Consider the following 20,167-nt stretch of genomic DNA (forward strand, 5'->3'; position numbering starts at 1 on the left):
CACCATGAAGAAAGTGGCTCCCAGTGGACAGCTGACCTCTTCAGCCCATCCAGCCCGCTTCTCTCCCGATGACAAGTATTCCCGACATCGCTTCTCCATCAAGAAGAGATTTGGTCTCCTGCTCACCCAGCAGCCCCGGCCGGTTTTATGAGGCGGGCCGTGCGGAGGAACGACAGCTGGACTTGGAATCTCTCAGCTCCTTCTTACCACATTCACTTCTTGTTGGACATTTGTGACTTTATCACTTAACATAGGAGGTGTTTTCTGAGTTTTGTATGAAATAAAGAAAAACAAATAAATAAATTAAATAAATAAATAAATCTGTTCTTATCAGTTTAATATCTGATACGTCCCCTATCTGTGGACCATGTATTAAATGGATTTTCTGAACAGGGAGTTGGAAAAAGACTGATGGGTTAGTTAATTGGCTTATCACCTGAATGAAGTGTTCGGACCTCCACGCACCTTGGTTTTGCTTTGGGCCAGTTGTGCACACTTGGGATGCTGAGTTGTTCCTGTGAATTGACCATTTAGTACTTTTGTAGCAAGTTGGCTGGATGTAACCATTTAGCTTTTCCAGTGCCGCAATAATAAATGAGTAAAGTTTGCCTGTGTCTCCCTCTTGTGGATCCTTTGAACTGGATTACTTGGAGGTTAACAAGTAGTCCAGCACTTCCTATGTATCAGCACCTGCCTTGTCTGGACAATGGACGGAACACTGCACGTGTCACAAGAGCCTTGTCAGGTCAAGAGGTCAAAGAGGTCAAGTAAGGTCAGCTATTGGATGACATCACAAGGGCCCTGCCTTGTCTGGACAATGGACGGAACACTGCACGTGTCACAAGAGCCTTGTCAGGTCAAGAGGTCAAAGAGGTCAAGTAAGGTCAGCTATTGGATGACATCACAAGGGCCCTGATGGAACACTCAACAATGGGGCCGTGACATCACAATCAACAATGCATACTTCCTTTTTTTTCTCACTACTACTTCTCCATTCACTCCTATACGTTTTTCTGCTTGGCGTGCTATGGCACCAGGAATTGCGTGCGAAGAAAAGGCGTGTGCAAAAGTGGCGGGTGGGGGTGGAGCTATGCAGATGGCGAACACAAAGAGGAGCATAATGCTGGTGACTTCTGAGCGTAGGACGCACGGTTCCCCTGGTTTGTGAGAGAGGAGAAGGAAGCCTCCCGGACTGTGTCTAGGGCTGGCTGGGGCCCGTAGGCTGTTGCCTTGAGAAGTGCTTTGCAATGGCGATAAGCGGCCCTGTTGTCGAGGCCCCTTTTGGCTAAAATCAAGTGTGGTATCTGTTCTTATACTGTACGCGGCAGACATGTTCCTGCAGTATTACCTGGATGAGCAGGGAGATCGGGTGTACACCATGAAGAAAGTGGCTCCCAGTGGACAGCTGACCTCTTCAGCCCATCCAGCCCGCTTCTCTCCCGATGACAAGTATTCCCGACATCGCTTCTCCATCAAGAAGAGATTTGGTCTCCTGCTCACCCAGCAGCCCCGGCCGGTTTTATGAGGCGGGCCGTGCGGAGGAACGACAGCTGGACTTGGAATCTCTCAGCTCCTTCTTACCACATTCACTTCTTGTTGGACATTTGTGACTTTATCACTTAACATAGGAGGTGTTTTCTGAGTTTTGTATGAAATAAAGAAAAACAAATAAATAAATTAAATAAATAAATAAATCTGTTCTTATCAGTTTAATATCTGATACGTCCCCTATCTGTGGACCATGTATTAAATGGATTTTCTGAACAGGGAGTTGGAAAAAGACTGATGGGTTAGTTAATTGGCTTATCACCTGAATGAAGTGTTCGGACCTCCACGCACCTTGGTTTTGCTTTGGGCCAGTTGTGCACACTTGGGATGCTGAGTTGTTCCTGTGAATTGACCATTTAGTACTTTTGTAGCAAGTTGGCTGGATGTAACCATTTAGCTTTTCCAGTGCCGCAATAATAAATGAGTAAAGTTTGCCTGTGTCTCCCTCTTGTGGATCCTTTGAACTGGATTACTTGGAGGTTAACAAGTAGTCCAGCACTTCCTATGTATCAGCACCTGCCTTGTCTGGACAATGGACGGAACACTGCACGTGTCACAAGAGCCTTGTCAGGTCAAGAGGTCAAAGAGGTCAAGTAAGGTCAGCTATTGGATGACATCACAAGGGCCCTGCCTTGTCTGGACAATGGACGGAACACTGCACGTGTCACAAGAGCCTTGTCAGGTCAAGAGGTCAAAGAGGTCAAGTAAGGTCAGCTATTGGATGACATCACAAGGGCCCTGATGGAACACTCAACAATGGGGCCGTGACATCACAATCAACAATGCATACTTCCTTTTTTTTCTCACTACTACTTCTCCATTCACTCCTATACGTTTTTCTGCTTGGCGTGCTATGGCACCAGGAATTGCGTGCGAAGAAAAGGCGTGTGCAAAAGTGGCGGGTGGGGGTGGAGCTATGCAGATGGCGAACACAAAGAGGAGCATAATGCTGGTGACTTCTGAGCGTAGGACGCACGGTTCCCCTGGTTTGTGAGAGAGGAGAAGGAAGCCTCCCGGACTGTGTCTAGGGCTGGCTGGGGCCCGTAGGCTGTTGCCTTGAGAAGTGCTTTGCAATGGCGATAAGCGGCCCTGTTGTCGAGGCCCCTTTTGGCTAAAATCAAGTGTGGTATCTGTTCTTATACTGTACGCGGCAGACATGTTCCTGCAGTATTACCTGGATGAGCAGGGAGATCGGGTGTACACCATGAAGAAAGTGGCTCCCAGTGGACAGCTGACCTCTTCAGCCCATCCAGCCCGCTTCTCTCCCGATGACAAGTATTCCCGACATCGCTTCTCCATCAAGAAGAGATTTGGTCTCCTGCTCACCCAGCAGCCCCGGCCGGTTTTATGAGGCGGGCCGTGCGGAGGAACGACAGCTGGACTTGGAATCTCTCAGCTCCTTCTTACCACATTCACTTCTTGTTGGACATTTGTGACTTTATCACTTAACATAGGAGGTGTTTTCTGAGTTTTGTATGAAATAAAGAAAAACAAATAAATAAATTAAATAAATAAATAAATCTGTTCTTATCAGTTTAATATCTGATACGTCCCCTATCTGTGGACCATGTATTAAATGGATTTTCTGAACAGGGAGTTGGAAAAAGACTGATGGGTTAGTTAATTGGCTTATCACCTGAATGAAGTGTTCGGACCTCCACGCACCTTGGTTTTGCTTTGGGCCAGTTGTGCACACTTGGGATGCTGAGTTGTTCCTGTGAATTGACCATTTAGTACTTTTGTAGCAAGTTGGCTGGATGTAACCATTTAGCTTTTCCAGTGCCGCAATAATAAATGAGTAAAGTTTGCCTGTGTCTCCCTCTTGTGGATCCTTTGAACTGGATTACTTGGAGGTTAACAAGTAGTCCAGCACTTCCTATGTATCAGCACCTGCCTTGTCTGGACAATGGACGGAACACTGCACGTGTCACAAGAGCCTTGTCAGGTCAAGAGGTCAAAGAGGTCAAGTAAGGTCAGCTATTGGATGACATCACAAGGGCCCTGCCTTGTCTGGACAATGGACGGAACACTGCACGTGTCACAAGAGCCTTGTCAGGTCAAGAGGTCAAAGAGGTCAAGTAAGGTCAGCTATTGGATGACATCACAAGGGCCCTGATGGAACACTCAACAATGGGGCCGTGACATCACAATCAACAATGCATACTTCCTTTTTTTTCTCACTACTACTTCTCCATTCACTCCTATACGTTTTTCTGCTTGGCGTGCTATGGCACCAGGAATTGCGTGCGAAGAAAAGGCGTGTGCAAAAGTGGCGGGTGGGGGTGGAGCTATGCAGATGGCGAACACAAAGAGGAGCATAATGCTGGTGACTTCTGAGCGTAGGACGCACGGTTCCCCTGGTTTGTGAGAGAGGAGAAGGAAGCCTCCCGGACTGTGTCTAGGGCTGGCTGGGGCCCGTAGGCTGTTGCCTTGAGAAGTGCTTTGCAATGGCGATAAGCGGCCCTGTTGTCGAGGCCCCTTTTGGCTAAAATCAAGTGTGGTATCTGTTCTTATACTGTACGCGGCAGACATGTTCCTGCAGTATTACCTGGATGAGCAGGGAGATCGGGTGTACACCATGAAGAAAGTGGCTCCCAGTGGACAGCTGACCTCTTCAGCCCATCCAGCCCGCTTCTCTCCCGATGACAAGTATTCCCGACATCGCTTCTCCATCAAGAAGAGATTTGGTCTCCTGCTCACCCAGCAGCCCCGGCCGGTTTTATGAGGCGGGCCGTGCGGAGGAACGACAGCTGGACTTGGAATCTCTCAGCTCCTTCTTACCACATTCACTTCTTGTTGGACATTTGTGACTTTATCACTTAACATAGGAGGTGTTTTCTGAGTTTTGTATGAAATAAAGAAAAACAAATAAATAAATTAAATAAATAAATAAATCTGTTCTTATCAGTTTAATATCTGATACGTCCCCTATCTGTGGACCATGTATTAAATGGATTTTCTGAACAGGGAGTTGGAAAAAGACTGATGGGTTAGTTAATTGGCTTATCACCTGAATGAAGTGTTCGGACCTCCACGCACCTTGGTTTTGCTTTGGGCCAGTTGTGCACACTTGGGATGCTGAGTTGTTCCTGTGAATTGACCATTTAGTACTTTTGTAGCAAGTTGGCTGGATGTAACCATTTAGCTTTTCCAGTGCCGCAATAATAAATGAGTAAAGTTTGCCTGTGTCTCCCTCTTGTGGATCCTTTGAACTGGATTACTTGGAGGTTAACAAGTAGTCCAGCACTTCCTATGTATCAGCACCTGCCTTGTCTGGACAATGGACGGAACACTGCACGTGTCACAAGAGCCTTGTCAGGTCAAGAGGTCAAAGAGGTCAAGTAAGGTCAGCTATTGGATGACATCACAAGGGCCCTGCCTTGTCTGGACAATGGACGGAACACTGCACGTGTCACAAGAGCCTTGTCAGGTCAAGAGGTCAAAGAGGTCAAGTAAGGTCAGCTATTGGATGACATCACAAGGGCCCTGATGGAACACTCAACAATGGGGCCGTGACATCACAATCAACAATGCATACTTCCTTTTTTTTCTCACTACTACTTCTCCATTCACTCCTATACGTTTTTCTGCTTGGCGTGCTATGGCACCAGGAATTGCGTGCGAAGAAAAGGCGTGTGCAAAAGTGGCGGGTGGGGGTGGAGCTATGCAGATGGCGAACACAAAGAGGAGCATAATGCTGGTGACTTCTGAGCGTAGGACGCACGGTTCCCCTGGTTTGTGAGAGAGGAGAAGGAAGCCTCCCGGACTGTGTCTAGGGCTGGCTGGGGCCCGTAGGCTGTTGCCTTGAGAAGTGCTTTGCAATGGCGATAAGCGGCCCTGTTGTCGAGGCCCCTTTTGGCTAAAATCAAGTGTGGTATCTGTTCTTATACTGTACGCGGCAGACATGTTCCTGCAGTATTACCTGGATGAGCAGGGAGATCGGGTGTACACCATGAAGAAAGTGGCTCCCAGTGGACAGCTGACCTCTTCAGCCCATCCAGCCCGCTTCTCTCCCGATGACAAGTATTCCCGACATCGCTTCTCCATCAAGAAGAGATTTGGTCTCCTGCTCACCCAGCAGCCCCGGCCGGTTTTATGAGGCGGGCCGTGCGGAGGAACGACAGCTGGACTTGGAATCTCTCAGCTCCTTCTTACCACATTCACTTCTTGTTGGACATTTGTGACTTTATCACTTAACATAGGAGGTGTTTTCTGAGTTTTGTATGAAATAAAGAAAAACAAATAAATAAATTAAATAAATAAATAAATCTGTTCTTATCAGTTTAATATCTGATACGTCCCCTATCTGTGGACCATGTATTAAATGGATTTTCTGAACAGGGAGTTGGAAAAAGACTGATGGGTTAGTTAATTGGCTTATCACCTGAATGAAGTGTTCGGACCTCCACGCACCTTGGTTTTGCTTTGGGCCAGTTGTGCACACTTGGGATGCTGAGTTGTTCCTGTGAATTGACCATTTAGTACTTTTGTAGCAAGTTGGCTGGATGTAACCATTTAGCTTTTCCAGTGCCGCAATAATAAATGAGTAAAGTTTGCCTGTGTCTCCCTCTTGTGGATCCTTTGAACTGGATTACTTGGAGGTTAACAAGTAGTCCAGCACTTCCTATGTATCAGCACCTGCCTTGTCTGGACAATGGACGGAACACTGCACGTGTCACAAGAGCCTTGTCAGGTCAAGAGGTCAAAGAGGTCAAGTAAGGTCAGCTATTGGATGACATCACAAGGCCCCTGCCTTGTCTGGACAATGGACGGAACACTGCACGTGTCACAAGAGCCTTGTCAGGTCAAGAGGTCAAAGAGGTCAAGTAAGGTCAGCTATTGGATGACATCACAAGGGCCCTGATGGAACACTCAACAATGGGGCCGTGACATCACAATCAACAATGCATACTTCCTTTTTTTTCTCACTACTACTTCTCCATTCACTCCTATACGTTTTTCTGCTTGGCGTGCTATGGCACCAGGAATTGCGTGCGAAGAAAAGGCGTGTGCAAAAGTGGCGGGTGGGGGTGGAGCTATGCAGATGGCGAACACAAAGAGGAGCATAATGCTGGTGACTTCTGAGCGTAGGACGCACGGTTCCCCTGGTTTGTGAGAGAGGAGAAGGAAGCCTCCCGGACTGTGTCTAGGGCTGGCTGGGGCCCGTAGGCTGTTGCCTTGAGAAGTGCTTTGCAATGGCGATAAGCGGCCCTGTTGTCGAGGCCCCTTTTGGCTAAAATCAAGTGTGGTATCTGTTCTTATACTGTACGCGGCAGACATGTTCCTGCAGTATTACCTGGATGAGCAGGGAGATCGGGTGTACACCATGAAGAAAGTGGCTCCCAGTGGACAGCTGACCTCTTCAGCCCATCCAGCCCGCTTCTCTCCCGATGACAAGTATTCCCGACATCGCTTCTCCATCAAGAAGAGATTTGGTCTCCTGCTCACCCAGCAGCCCCGGCCGGTTTTATGAGGCGGGCCGTGCGGAGGAACGACAGCTGGACTTGGAATCTCTCAGCTCCTTCTTACCACATTCACTTCTTGTTGGACATTTGTGACTTTATCACTTAACATAGGAGGTGTTTTCTGAGTTTTGTATGAAATAAAGAAAAACAAATAAATAAATTAAATAAATAAATAAATCTGTTCTTATCAGTTTAATATCTGATACGTCCCCTATCTGTGGACCATGTATTAAATGGATTTTCTGAACAGGGAGTTGGAAAAAGACTGATGGGTTAGTTAATTGGCTTATCACCTGAATGAAGTGTTCGGACCTCCACGCACCTTGGTTTTGCTTTGGGCCAGTTGTGCACACTTGGGATGCTGAGTTGTTCCTGTGAATTGACCATTTAGTACTTTTGTAGCAAGTTGGCTGGATGTAACCATTTAGCTTTTCCAGTGCCGCAATAATAAATGAGTAAAGTTTGCCTGTGTCTCCCTCTTGTGGATCCTTTGAACTGGATTACTTGGAGGTTAACAAGTAGTCCAGCACTTCCTATGTATCAGCACCTGCCTTGTCTGGACAATGGACGGAACACTGCACGTGTCACAAGAGCCTTGTCAGGTCAAGAGGTCAAAGAGGTCAAGTAAGGTCAGCTATTGGATGACATCACAAGGGCCCTGCCTTGTCTGGACAATGGACGGAACACTGCACGTGTCACAAGAGCCTTGTCAGGTCAAGAGGTCAAAGAGGTCAAGTAAGGTCAGCTATTGGATGACATCACAAGGGCCCTGATGGAACACTCAACAATGGGGCCGTGACATCACAATCAACAATGCATACTTCCTTTTTTTTCTCACTACTACTTCTCCATTCACTCCTATACGTTTTTCTGCTTGGCGTGCTATGGCACCAGGAATTGCGTGCGAAGAAAAGGCGTGTGCAAAAGTGGCGGGTGGGGGTGGAGCTATGCAGATGGCGAACACAAAGAGGAGCATAATGCTGGTGACTTCTGAGCGTAGGACGCACGGTTCCCCTGGTTTGTGAGAGAGGAGAAGGAAGCCTCCCGGACTGTGTCTAGGGCTGGCTGGGGCCCGTAGGCTGTTGCCTTGAGAAGTGCTTTGCAATGGCGATAAGCGGCCCTGTTGTCGAGGCCCCTTTTGGCTAAAATCAAGTGTGGTATCTGTTCTTATACTGTACGCGGCAGACATGTTCCTGCAGTATTACCTGGATGAGCAGGGAGATCGGGTGTACACCATGAAGAAAGTGGCTCCCAGTGGACAGCTGACCTCTTCAGCCCATCCAGCCCGCTTCTCTCCCGATGACAAGTATTCCCGACATCGCTTCTCCATCAAGAAGAGATTTGGTCTCCTGCTCACCCAGCAGCCCCGGCCGGTTTTATGAGGCGGGCCGTGCGGAGGAACGACAGCTGGACTTGGAATCTCTCAGCTCCTTCTTACCACATTCACTTCTTGTTGGACATTTGTGACTTTATCACTTAACATAGGAGGTGTTTTCTGAGTTTTGTATGAAATAAAGAAAAACAAATAAATAAATTAAATAAATAAATAAATCTGTTCTTATCAGTTTAATATCTGATACGTCCCCTATCTGTGGACCATGTATTAAATGGATTTTCTGAACAGGGAGTTGGAAAAAGACTGATGGGTTAGTTAATTGGCTTATCACCTGAATGAAGTGTTCGGACCTCCACGCACCTTGGTTTTGCTTTGGGCCAGTTGTGCACACTTGGGATGCTGAGTTGTTCCTGTGAATTGACCATTTAGTACTTTTGTAGCAAGTTGGCTGGATGTAACCATTTAGCTTTTCCAGTGCCGCAATAATAAATGAGTAAAGTTTGCCTGTGTCTCCCTCTTGTGGATCCTTTGAACTGGATTACTTGGAGGTTAACAAGTAGTCCAGCACTTCCTATGTATCAGCACCTGCCTTGTCTGGACAATGGACGGAACACTGCACGTGTCACAAGAGCCTTGTCAGGTCAAGAGGTCAAAGAGGTCAAGTAAGGTCAGCTATTGGATGACATCACAAGGGCCCTGCCTTGTCTGGACAATGGACGGAACACTGCACGTGTCACAAGAGCCTTGTCAGGTCAAGAGGTCAAAGAGGTCAAGTAAGGTCAGCTATTGGATGACATCACAAGGGCCCTGATGGAACACTCAACAATGGGGCCGTGACATCACAATCAACAATGCATACTTCCTTTTTTTTCTCACTACTACTTCTCCATTCACTCCTATACGTTTTTCTGCTTGGCGTGCTATGGCACCAGGAATTGCGTGCGAAGAAAAGGCGTGTGCAAAAGTGGCGGGTGGGGGTGGAGCTATGCAGATGGCGAACACAAAGAGGAGCATAATGCTGGTGACTTCTGAGCGTAGGACGCACGGTTCCCCTGGTTTGTGAGAGAGGAGAAGGAAGCCTCCCGGACTGTGTCTAGGGCTGGCTGGGGCCCGTAGGCTGTTGCCTTGAGAAGTGCTTTGCAATGGCGATAAGCGGCCCTGTTGTCGAGGCCCCTTTTGGCTAAAATCAAGTGTGGTATCTGTTCTTATACTGTACGCGGCAGACATGTTCCTGCAGTATTACCTGGATGAGCAGGGAGATCGGGTGTACACCATGAAGAAAGTGGCTCCCAGTGGACAGCTGACCTCTTCAGCCCATCCAGCCCGCTTCTCTCCCGATGACAAGTATTCCCGACATCGCTTCTCCATCAAGAAGAGATTTGGTCTCCTGCTCACCCAGCAGCCCCGGCCGGTTTTATGAGGCGGGCCGTGCGGAGGAACGACAGCTGGACTTGGAATCTCTCAGCTCCTTCTTACCACATTCACTTCTTGTTGGACATTTGTGACTTTATCACTTAACATAGGAGGTGTTTTCTGAGTTTTGTATGAAATAAAGAAAAACAAATAAATAAATTAAATAAATAAATAAATCTGTTCTTATCAGTTTAATATCTGATACGTCCCCTATCTGTGGACCATGTATTAAATGGATTTTCTGAACAGGGAGTTGGAAAAAGACTGATGGGTTAGTTAATTGGCTTATCACCTGAATGAAGTGTTCGGCCCTCCACGCACCTTGGTTTTGCTTTGGGCCAGTTGTGCACACTTGGGATGCTGAGTTGTTCCTGTGAATTGACCATTTAGTACTTTTGTAGCAAGTTGGCTGGATGTAACCATTTAGCTTTTCCAGTGCCGCAATAATAAATGAGTAAAGTTTGCCTGTGTCTCCCTCTTGTGGATCCTTTGAACTGGATTACTTGGAGGTTAACAAGTAGTCCAGCACTTCCTATGTATCAGCACCTGCCTTGTCTGGACAATGGACGGAACACTGCACGTGTCACAAGAGCCTTGTCAGGTCAAGAGGTCAAAGAGGTCAAGTAAGGTCAGCTATTGGATGACATCACAAGGGCCCTGCCTTGTCTGGACAATGGACGGAACACTGCACGTGTCACAAGAGCCTTGTCAGGTCAAGAGGTCAAAGAGGTCAAGTAAGGTCAGCTATTGGATGACATCACAAGGGCCCTGATGGAACACTCAACAATGGGGCCGTGACATCACAATCAACAATGCATACTTCCTTTTTTTTCTCACTACTACTTCTCCATTCACTCCTATACGTTTTTCTGCTTGGCGTGCTATGGCACCAGGAATTGCGTGCGAAGAAAAGGCGTGTGCAAAAGTGGCGGGTGGGGGTGGAGCTATGCAGATGGCGAACACAAAGAGGAGCATAATGCTGGTGACTTCTGAGCGTAGGACGCACGGTTCCCCTGGTTTGTGAGAGAGGAGAAGGAAGCCTCCCGGACTGTGTCTAGGGCTGGCTGGGGCCCGTAGGCTGTTGCCTTGAGAAGTGCTTTGCAATGGCGATAAGCGGCCCTGTTGTCGAGGCCCCTTTTGGCTAAAATCAAGTGTGGTATCTGTTCTTATACTGTACGCGGCAGACATGTTCCTGCAGTATTACCTGGATGAGCAGGGAGATCGGGTGTACACCATGAAGAAAGTGGCTCCCAGTGGACAGCTGACCTCTTCAGCCCATCCAGCCCGCTTCTCTCCCGATGACAAGTATTCCCGACATCGCTTCTCCATCAAGAAGAGATTTGGTCTCCTGCTCACCCAGCAGCCCCGGCCGGTTTTATGAGGCGGGCCGTGCGGAGGAACGACAGCTGGACTTGGAATCTCTCAGCTCCTTCTTACCACATTCACTTCTTGTTGGACATTTGTGACTTTATCACTTAACATAGGAGGTGTTTTCTGAGTTTTGTATGAAATAAAGAAAAACAAATAAATAAATTAAATAAATAAATAAATCTGTTCTTATCAGTTTAATATCTGATACGTCCCCTATCTGTGGACCATGTATTAAATGGATTTTCTGAACAGGGAGTTGGAAAAAGACTGATGGGTTAGTTAATTGGCTTATCACCTGAATGAAGTGTTCGGACCTCCACGCACCTTGGTTTTGCTTTGGGCCAGTTGTGCACACTTGGGATGCTGAGTTGTTCCTGTGAATTGACCATTTAGTACTTTTGTAGCAAGTTGGCTGGATGTAACCATTTAGCTTTTCCAGTGCCGCAATAATAAATGAGTAAAGTTTGCCTGTGTCTCCCTCTTGTGGATCCTTTGAACTGGATTACTTGGAGGTTAACAAGTAGTCCAGCACTTCCTATGTATCAGCACCTGCCTTGTCTGGACAATGGACGGAACACTGCACGTGTCACAAGAGCCTTGTCAGGTCAAGAGGTCAAAGAGGTCAAGTAAGGTCAGCTATTGGATGACATCACAAGGGCCCTGCCTTGTCTGGACAATGGACGGAACACTGCACGTGTCACAAGAGCCTTGTCAGGTCAAGAGGTCAAAGAGGTCAAGTAAGGTCAGCTATTGGATGACATCACAAGGGCCCTGATGGAACACTCAACAATGGGGCCGTGACATCACAATCAACAATGCATACTTCCTTTTTTTTCTCACTACTACTTCTCCATTCACTCCTATACGTTTTTCTGCTTGGCGTGCTATGGCACCAGGAATTGCGTGCGAAGAAAAGGCGTGTGCAAAAGTGGCGGGTGGGGGTGGAGCTATGCAGATGGCGAACACAAAGAGGAGCATAATGCTGGTGACTTCTGAGCGTAGGACGCACGGTTCCCCTGGTTTGTGAGAGAGGAGAAGGAAGCCTCCCGGACTGTGTCTAGGGCTGGCTGGGGCCCGTAGGCTGTTGCCTTGAGAAGTGCTTTGCAATGGCGATAAGCGGCCCTGTTGTCGAGGCCCCTTTTGGCTAAAATCAAGTGTGGTATCTGTTCTTATACTGTACGCGGCAGACATGTTCCTGCAGTATTACCTGGATGAGCAGGGAGATCGGGTGTACACCATGAAGAAAGTGGCTCCCAGTGGACAGCTGACCTCTTCAGCCCATCCAGCCCGCTTCTCTCCCGATGACAAGTATTCCCGACATCGCTTCTCCATCAAGAAGAGATTTGGTCTCCTGCTCACCCAGCAGCCCCGGCCGGTTTTATGAGGCGGGCCGTGCGGAGGAACGACAGCTGGACTTGGAATCTCTCAGCTCCTTCTTACCACATTCACTTCTTGTTGGACATTTGTGACTTTATCACTTAACATAGGAGGTGTTTTCTGAGTTTTGTATGAAATAAAGAAAAACAAATAAATAAATTAAATAAATAAATAAATCTGTTCTTATCAGTTTAATATCTGATACGTCCCCTATCTGTGGACCATGTATTAAATGGATTTTCTGAACAGGGAGTTGGAAAAAGACTGATGGGTTAGTTAATTGGCTTATCACCTGAATGAAGTGTTCGGACCTCCACGCACCTTGGTTTTGCTTTGGGCCAGTTGTGCACACTTGGGATGCTGAGTTGTTCCTGTGAATTGACCATTTAGTACTTTTGTAGCAAGTTGGCTGGATGTAACCATTTAGCTTTTCCAGTGCCGCAATAATAAATGAGTAAAGTTTGCCTGTGTCTCCCTCTTGTGGATCCTTTGAACTGGATTACTTGGAGGTTAACAAGTAGTCCAGCACTTCCTATGTATCAGCACCTGCCTTGTCTGGACAATGGACGGAACACTGCACGTGTCACAAGAGCCTTGTCAGGTCAAGAGGTCAAAGAGGTCAAGTAAGGTCAGCTATTGGATGACATCACAAGGGCCCTGCCTTGTCTGGACAATGGACGGAACACTGCACGTGTCACAAGAGCCTTGTCAGGTCAAGAGGTCAAAGAGGTCAAGTAAGGTCAGCTATTGGATGACATCACAAGGGCCCTGATGGAACACTCAACAATGGGGCCGTGACATCACAATCAACAATGCATACTTCCTTTTTTTTCTCACTACTACTTCTCCATTCACTCCTATACGTTTTTCTGCTTGGCGTGCTATGGCACCAGGAATTGCGTGCGAAGAAAAGGCGTGTGCAAAAGTGGCGGGTGGGGGTGGAGCTATGCAGATGGCGAACACAAAGAGGAGCATAATGCTGGTGACTTCTGAGCGTAGGACGCACGGTTCCCCTGGTTTGTGAGAGAGGAGAAGGAAGCCTCCCGGACTGTGTCTAGGGCTGGCTGGGGCCCGTAGGCTGTTGCCTTGAGAAGTGCTTTGCAATGGCGATAAGCGGCCCTGTTGTCGAGGCCCCTTTTGGCTAAAATCAAGTGTGGTATCTGTTCTTATACTGTACGCGGCAGACATGTTCCTGCAGTATTACCTGGATGAGCAGGGAGATCGGGTGTACACCATGAAGAAAGTGGCTCCCAGTGGACAGCTGACCTCTTCAGCCCATCCAGCCCGCTTCTCTCCCGATGACAAGTATTCCCGACATCGCTTCTCCATCAAGAAGAGATTTGGTCTCCTGCTCACCCAGCAGCCCCGGCCGGTTTTATGAGGCGGGCCGTGCGGAGGAACGACAGCTGGACTTGGAATCTCTCAGCTCCTTCTTACCACATTCACTTCTTGTTGGACATTTGTGACTTTATCACTTAACATAGGAGGTGTTTTCTGAGTTTTGTATGAAATAAAGAAAAACAAATAAATAAATTAAATAAATAAATAAATCTGTTCTTATCAGTTTAATATCTGATACGTCCCCTATCTGTGGACCATGTATTAAATGGATTTTCTGAACAGGGAGTTGGAAAAAGACTGATGGGTTAGTTAATTGGCTTATCACCTGAATGAAGTGTTCGGACCTCCACGCACCTTGGTTTTGCTTTGGGCCAGTTGTGCACACTTGGGATGCTGAGTTGTTCCTGTGAATTGACCATTTAGTACTTTTGTAGCAAGTTGGCTGGATGTAACCATTTAGCTTTTCCAGTGCCGCAATAATAAATGAGTAAAGTTTGCCTGTGTCTCCCTCTTGTGGATCCTTTGAACTGGATTACTTGGAGGTTAACAAGTAGTCCAGCACTTCCTATGTATCAGCACCTGCCTTGTCTGGACAATGGACGGAACACTGCACGTGTCACAAGAGCCTTGTCAGGTCAAGAGGTCAAAGAGGTCAAGTAAGGTCAGCTATTGGATGACATCACAAGGGCCCTGCCTTGTCTGGACAATGGACGGAACACTGCACGTGTCACAAGAGCCTTGTCAGGTCAAGAGGTCAAAGAGGTCAAGTAAGGTCAGCTATTGGATGACATCACAAGGGCCCTGATGGAACACTCAACAATGGGGCCGTGACATCACAATCAACAATGCATACTTCCTTTTTTTTCTCACTACTACTTCTCCATTCACTCCTATACGTTTTTCTGCTTGGCGTGCTATGGCACCAGGAATTGCGTGCGAAGAAAAGGCGTGTGCAAAAGTGGCGGGTGGGGGTGGAGCTATGCAGATGGCGAACACAAAGAGGAGCATAATGCTGGTGACTTCTGAGCGTAGGACGCACGGTTCCCCTGGTTTGTGAGAGAGGAGAAGGAAGCCTCCCGGACTGTGTCTAGGGCTGGCTGGGGCCCGTAGGCTGTTGCCTTGAGAAGTGCTTTGCAATGGCGATAAGCGGCCCTGTTGTCGAGGCCCCTTTTGGCTAAAATCAAGTGTGGTATCTGTTCTTATACTGTACGCGGCAGACATGTTCCTGCAGTATTACCTGGATGAGCAGGGAGATCGGGTGTACACCATGAAGAAAGTGGCTCCCAGTGGACAGCTGACCTCTTCAGCCCATCCAGCCCGCTTCTCTCCCGATGACAAGTATTCCCGACATCGCTTCTCCATCAAGAAGAGATTTGGTCTCCTGCTCACCCAGCAGCCCCGGCCGGTTTTATGAGGCGGGCCGTGCGGAGGAACGACAGCTGGACTTGGAATCTCTCAGCTCCTTCTTACCACATTCACTTCTTGTTGGACATTTGTGACTTTATCACTTAACATAGGAGGTGTTTTCTGAGTTTTGTATGAAATAAAGAAAAACAAATAAATAAATTAAATAAATAAATAAATCTGTTCTTATCAGTTTAATATCTGATACGTCCCCTATCTGTGGACCATGTATTAAATGGATTTTCTGAACAGGGAGTTGGAAAAAGACTGATGGGTTAGTTAATTGGCTTATCACCTGAATGAAGTGTTCGGACCTCCACGCACCTTGGTTTTGCTTTGGGCCAGTTGTGCACACTTGGGATGCTGAGTTGTTCCTGTGAATTGACCATTTAGTACTTTTGTAGCAAGTTGGCTGGATGTAACCATTTAGCTTTTCCAGTGCCGCAATAATAAATGAGTAAAGTTTGCCTGTGTCTCCCTCTTGTGGATCCTTTGAACTGGATTACTTGGAGGTTAACAAGTAGTCCAGCACTTCCTATGTATCAGCACCTGCCTTGTCTGGACAATGGACGGAACACTGCACGTGTCACAAGAGCCTTGTCAGGTCAAGAGGTCAAAGAGGTCAAGTAAGGTCAGCTATTGGATGACATCACAAGGGCCCTGCCTTGTCTGGACAATGGACGGAACACTGCACGTGTCACAAGAGCCTTGTCAGGTCAAGAGGTCAAAGAGGTCAAGTAAGGTCAGCTATTGGATGACATCACAAGGGCCCTGATGGAACACTCAACAATGGGGCCGTGACATCACAATCAACAATGCATACTTCCTTTTTTTTCTCACTACTACTTCTCCATTCACTCCTATACGTTTTTCTGCTTGGCGTGCTATGGCACCAGGAATTGCGTGCGAAGAAAAGGCGTGTGCAAAAGTGGCGGGTGGGGGTGGAGCTATGCAGATGGCGAACACAAAGAGGAGCATAATGCTGGTGACTTCTGAGCGTAGGACGCACGGTTCCCCTGGTTTGTGAGAGAGGAGAAGGAAGCCTCCCGGACTGTGTCTAGGGCTGGCTGGGGCCCGTAGGCTGTTGCCTTGAGAAGTGCTTTGCAATGGCGATAAGCGGCCCTGTTGTCGAGGCCCCTTTTGGCTAAAATCAAGTGTGGTATCTGTTCTTATACTGTACGCGGCAGACATGTTCCTGCAGTATTACCTGGATGAGCAGGGAGATCGGGTGTACACCATGAAGAAAGTGGCTCCCAGTGGACAGCTGACCTCTTCAGCCCATCCAGCCCGCTTCTCTCCCGATGACAAGTATTCCCGACATCGCTTCTCCATCAAGAAGAGATTTGGTCTCCTGCTCACCCAGCAGCCCCGGCCGGTTTTATGAGGCGGGCCGTGCGGAGGAACGACAGCTGGACTTGGAATCTCTCAGCTCCTTCTTACCACATTCACTTCTTGTTGGACATTTGTGACTTTATCACTTAACATAGGAGGTGTTTTCTGAGTTTTGTATGAAATAAAGAAAAACAAATAAATAAATTAAATAAATAAATAAATCTGTTCTTATCAGTTTAATATCTGATACGTCCCCTATCTGTGGACCATGTATTAAATGGATTTTCTGAACAGGGAGTTGGAAAAAGACTGATGGGTTAGTTAATTGGCTTATCACCTGAATGAAGTGTTCGGACCTCCACGCACCTTGGTTTTGCTTTGGGCCAGTTGTGCACACTTGGGATGCTGAGTTGTTCCTGTGAATTGACCATTTAGTACTTTTGTAGCAAGTTGGCTGGATGTAACCATTTAGCTTTTCCAGTGCCGCAATAATAAATGAGTAAAGTTTGCCTGTGTCTCCCTCTTGTGGATCCTTTGAACTGGATTACTTGGAGGTTAACAAGTAGTCCAGCACTTCCTATGTATCAGCACCTGCCTTGTCTGGACAATGGACGGAACACTGCACGTGTCACAAGAGCCTTGTCAGGTCAAGAGGTCAAAGAGGTCAAGTAAGGTCAGCTATTGGATGACATCACAAGGGCCCTGCCTTGTCTGGACAATGGACGGAACACTGCACGTGTCACAAGAGCCTTGTCAGGTCAAGAGGTCAAAGAGGTCAAGTAAGGTCAGCTATTGGATGACATCACAAGGGCCCTGATGGAACACTCAACAATGGGGCCGTGACATCACAATCAACAATGCATACTTCCTTTTTTTTCTCACTACTACTTCTCCATTCACTCCTATACGTTTTTCTGCTTGGCGTGCTATGGCACCAGGAATTGCGTGCGAAGAAAAGGCGTGTGCAAAAGTGGCGGGTGGGGGTGGAGCTATGCAGATGGCGAACACAAAGAGGAGCATAATGCTGGTGACTTCTGAGCGTAGGACGCACGGTTCCCCTGGTTTGTGAGAGAGGAGAAGGAAGCCTCCCGGACTGTGTCTAGGGCTGGCTGGGGCCCGTAGGCTGTTGCCTTGAGAAGTGCTTTGCAATGGCGATAAGCGGCCCTGTTGTCGAGGCCCCTTTTGGCTAAAATCAAGTGTGGTATCTGTTCTTATACTGTACGCGGCAGACATGTTCCTGCAGTATTACCTGGATGAGCAGGGAGATCGGGTGTACACCATGAAGAAAGTGGCTCCCAGTGGACAGCTGACCTCTTCAGCCCATCCAGCCCGCTTCTCTCCCGATGACAAGTATTCCCGACATCGCTTCTCCATCAAGAAGAGATTTGGTCTCCTGCTCACCCAGCAGCCCCGGCCGGTTTTATGAGGCGGGCCGTGCGGAGGAACGACAGCTGGACTTGGAATCTCTCAGCTCCTTCTTACCACATTCACTTCTTGTTGGACATTTGTGACTTTATCACTTAACATAGGAGGTGTTTTCTGAGTTTTGTATGAAATAAAGAAAAACAAATAAATAAATTAAATAAATAAATAAATCTGTTCTTATCAGTTTAATATCTGATACGTCCCCTATCTGTGGACCATGTATTAAATGGATTTTCTGAACAGGGAGTTGGAAAAAGACTGATGGGTTAGTTAATTGGCTTATCACCTGAATGAAGTGTTCGGACCTCCACGCACCTTGGTTTTGCTTTGGGCCAGTTGTGCACACTTGGGATGCTGAGTTGTTCCTGTGAATTGACCATTTAGTACTTTTGTAGCAAGTTGGCTGGATGTAACCATTTAGCTTTTCCAGTGCCGCAATAATAAATGAGTAAAGTTTGCCTGTGTCTCCCTCTTGTGGATCCTTTGAACTGGATTACTTGGAGGTTAACAAGTAGTCCAGCACTTCCTATGTATCAGCACCTGCCTTGTCTGGACAATGGACGGAACACTGCACGTGTCACAAGAGCCTTGTCAGGTCAAGAGGTCAAAGAGGTCAAGTAAGGTCAGCTATTGGATGACATCACAAGGGCCCTGCCTTGTCTGGACAATGGACGGAACACTGCACGTGTCACAAGAGCCTTGTCAGGTCAAGAGGTCAAAGAGGTCAAGTAAGGTCAGCTATTGGATGACATCACAAGGGCCCTGATGGAACACTCAACAATGGGGCCGTGACATCACAATCAACAATGCATACTTCCTTTTTTTTCTCACTACTACTTCTCCATTCACTCCTATACGTTTTTCTGCTTGGCGTGCTATGGCACCAGGAATTGCGTGCGAAGAAAAGGCGTGTGCAAAAGTGGCGGGTGGGGGTGGAGCTATGCAGATGGCGAACACAAAGAGGAGCATAATGCTGGTGACTTCTGAGCGTAGGACGCACGGTTCCCCTGGTTTGTGAGAGAGGAGAAGGAAGCCTCCCGGACTGTGTCTAGGGCTGGCTGGGGCCCGTAGGCTGTTGCCTTGAGAAGTGCTTTGCAATGGCGATAAGCGGCCCTGTTGTCGAGGCCCCTTTTGGCTAAAATCAAGTGTGGTATCTGTTCTTATACTGTACGCGGCAGACATGTTCCTGCAGTATTACCTGGATGAGCAGGGAGATCGGGTGTACACCATGAAGAAAGTGGCTCCCAGTGGACAGCTGACCTCTTCAGCCCATCCAGCCCGCTTCTCTCCCGATGACAAGTATTCCCGACATCGCTTCTCCATCAAGAAGAGATTTGGTCTCCTGCTCACCCAGCAGCCCCGGCCGGTTTTATGAGGCGGGCCGTGCGGAGGAACGACAGCTGGACTTGGAATCTCTCAGCTCCTTCTTACCACATTCACTTCTTGTTGGACATTTGTGACTTTATCACTTAACATAGGAGGTGTTTTCTGAGTTTTGTATGAAATAAAGAAAAACAAATAAATAAATTAAATAAATAAATAAATCTGTTCTTATCAGTTTAATATCTGATACGTCCCCTATCTGTGGACCATGTATTAAATGGATTTTCTGAACAGGGAGTTGGAAAAAGACTGATGGGTTAGTTAATTGGCTTATCACCTGAATGAAGTGTTCGGACCTCCACGCACCTTGGTTTTGCTTTGGGCCAGTTGTGCACACTTGGGATGCTGAGTTGTTCCTGTGAATTGACCATTTAGTACTTTTGTAGCAAGTTGGCTGGATGTAACCATTTAGCTTTTCCAGTGCCGCAATAATAAATGAGTAAAGTTTGCCTGTGTCTCCCTCTTGTGGATCCTTTGAACTGGATTACTTGGAGGTTAACAAGTAGTCCAGCACTTCCTATGTATCAGCACCTGCCTTGTCTGGACAATGGACGGAACACTGCACGTGTCACAAGAGCCTTGTCAGGTCAAGAGGTCAAAGAGGTCAAGTAAGGTCAGCTATTGGATGACATCACAAGGGCCCTGCCTTGTCTGGACAATGGACGGAACACTGCACGTGTCACAAGAGCCTTGTCAGGTCAAGAGGTCAAAGAGGTCAAGTAAGGTCAGCTATTGGATGACATCACAAGGGCCCTGATGGAACACTCAACAA

General features: G+C 47.5%; 15 pseudogenes; all 15 read left to right on the top strand.

Moving 5' to 3' along the window:
- The first annotated feature begins 298 nt into the window (after positions 1–298).
- Positions 299–499, top strand: LOC121006607 (annotated as a pseudogene).
- A 1,173-nt stretch (positions 500–1,672) lies between these two features.
- On the top strand, positions 1,673–1,873 carry LOC121006608 (annotated as a pseudogene).
- A 1,173-nt stretch (positions 1,874–3,046) lies between these two features.
- Positions 3,047–3,247, top strand: LOC121006609 (annotated as a pseudogene).
- A 1,173-nt stretch (positions 3,248–4,420) lies between these two features.
- On the top strand, positions 4,421–4,621 carry LOC121006610 (annotated as a pseudogene).
- Positions 4,622–5,794: 1,173 nt separating this feature from the next.
- LOC121006611 lies at positions 5,795–5,995 on the top strand (annotated as a pseudogene).
- A 1,173-nt stretch (positions 5,996–7,168) lies between these two features.
- On the top strand, positions 7,169–7,369 carry LOC121006612 (annotated as a pseudogene).
- A 1,173-nt stretch (positions 7,370–8,542) lies between these two features.
- LOC121006613 lies at positions 8,543–8,743 on the top strand (annotated as a pseudogene).
- Positions 8,744–9,916: 1,173 nt separating this feature from the next.
- Positions 9,917–10,117, top strand: LOC121006647 (annotated as a pseudogene).
- Positions 10,118–11,290: 1,173 nt separating this feature from the next.
- Positions 11,291–11,491, top strand: LOC121006614 (annotated as a pseudogene).
- A 1,173-nt stretch (positions 11,492–12,664) lies between these two features.
- Positions 12,665–12,865, top strand: LOC121006615 (annotated as a pseudogene).
- Positions 12,866–14,038: 1,173 nt separating this feature from the next.
- Positions 14,039–14,239, top strand: LOC121006616 (annotated as a pseudogene).
- A 1,173-nt stretch (positions 14,240–15,412) lies between these two features.
- LOC121006618 lies at positions 15,413–15,613 on the top strand (annotated as a pseudogene).
- Positions 15,614–16,786: 1,173 nt separating this feature from the next.
- LOC121006619 lies at positions 16,787–16,987 on the top strand (annotated as a pseudogene).
- Positions 16,988–18,160: 1,173 nt separating this feature from the next.
- Positions 18,161–18,361, top strand: LOC121006621 (annotated as a pseudogene).
- A 1,173-nt stretch (positions 18,362–19,534) lies between these two features.
- Positions 19,535–19,735, top strand: LOC121006622 (annotated as a pseudogene).
- Positions 19,736–20,167: the final 432 nt, after the last annotated feature.

Source organism: Bufo bufo, chromosome 6 (genome assembly GCF_905171765.1).
Source record: "Bufo bufo chromosome 6, aBufBuf1.1, whole genome shotgun sequence".
Classification (NCBI taxonomy): Eukaryota; Metazoa; Chordata; class Amphibia; order Anura; family Bufonidae; genus Bufo; species Bufo bufo.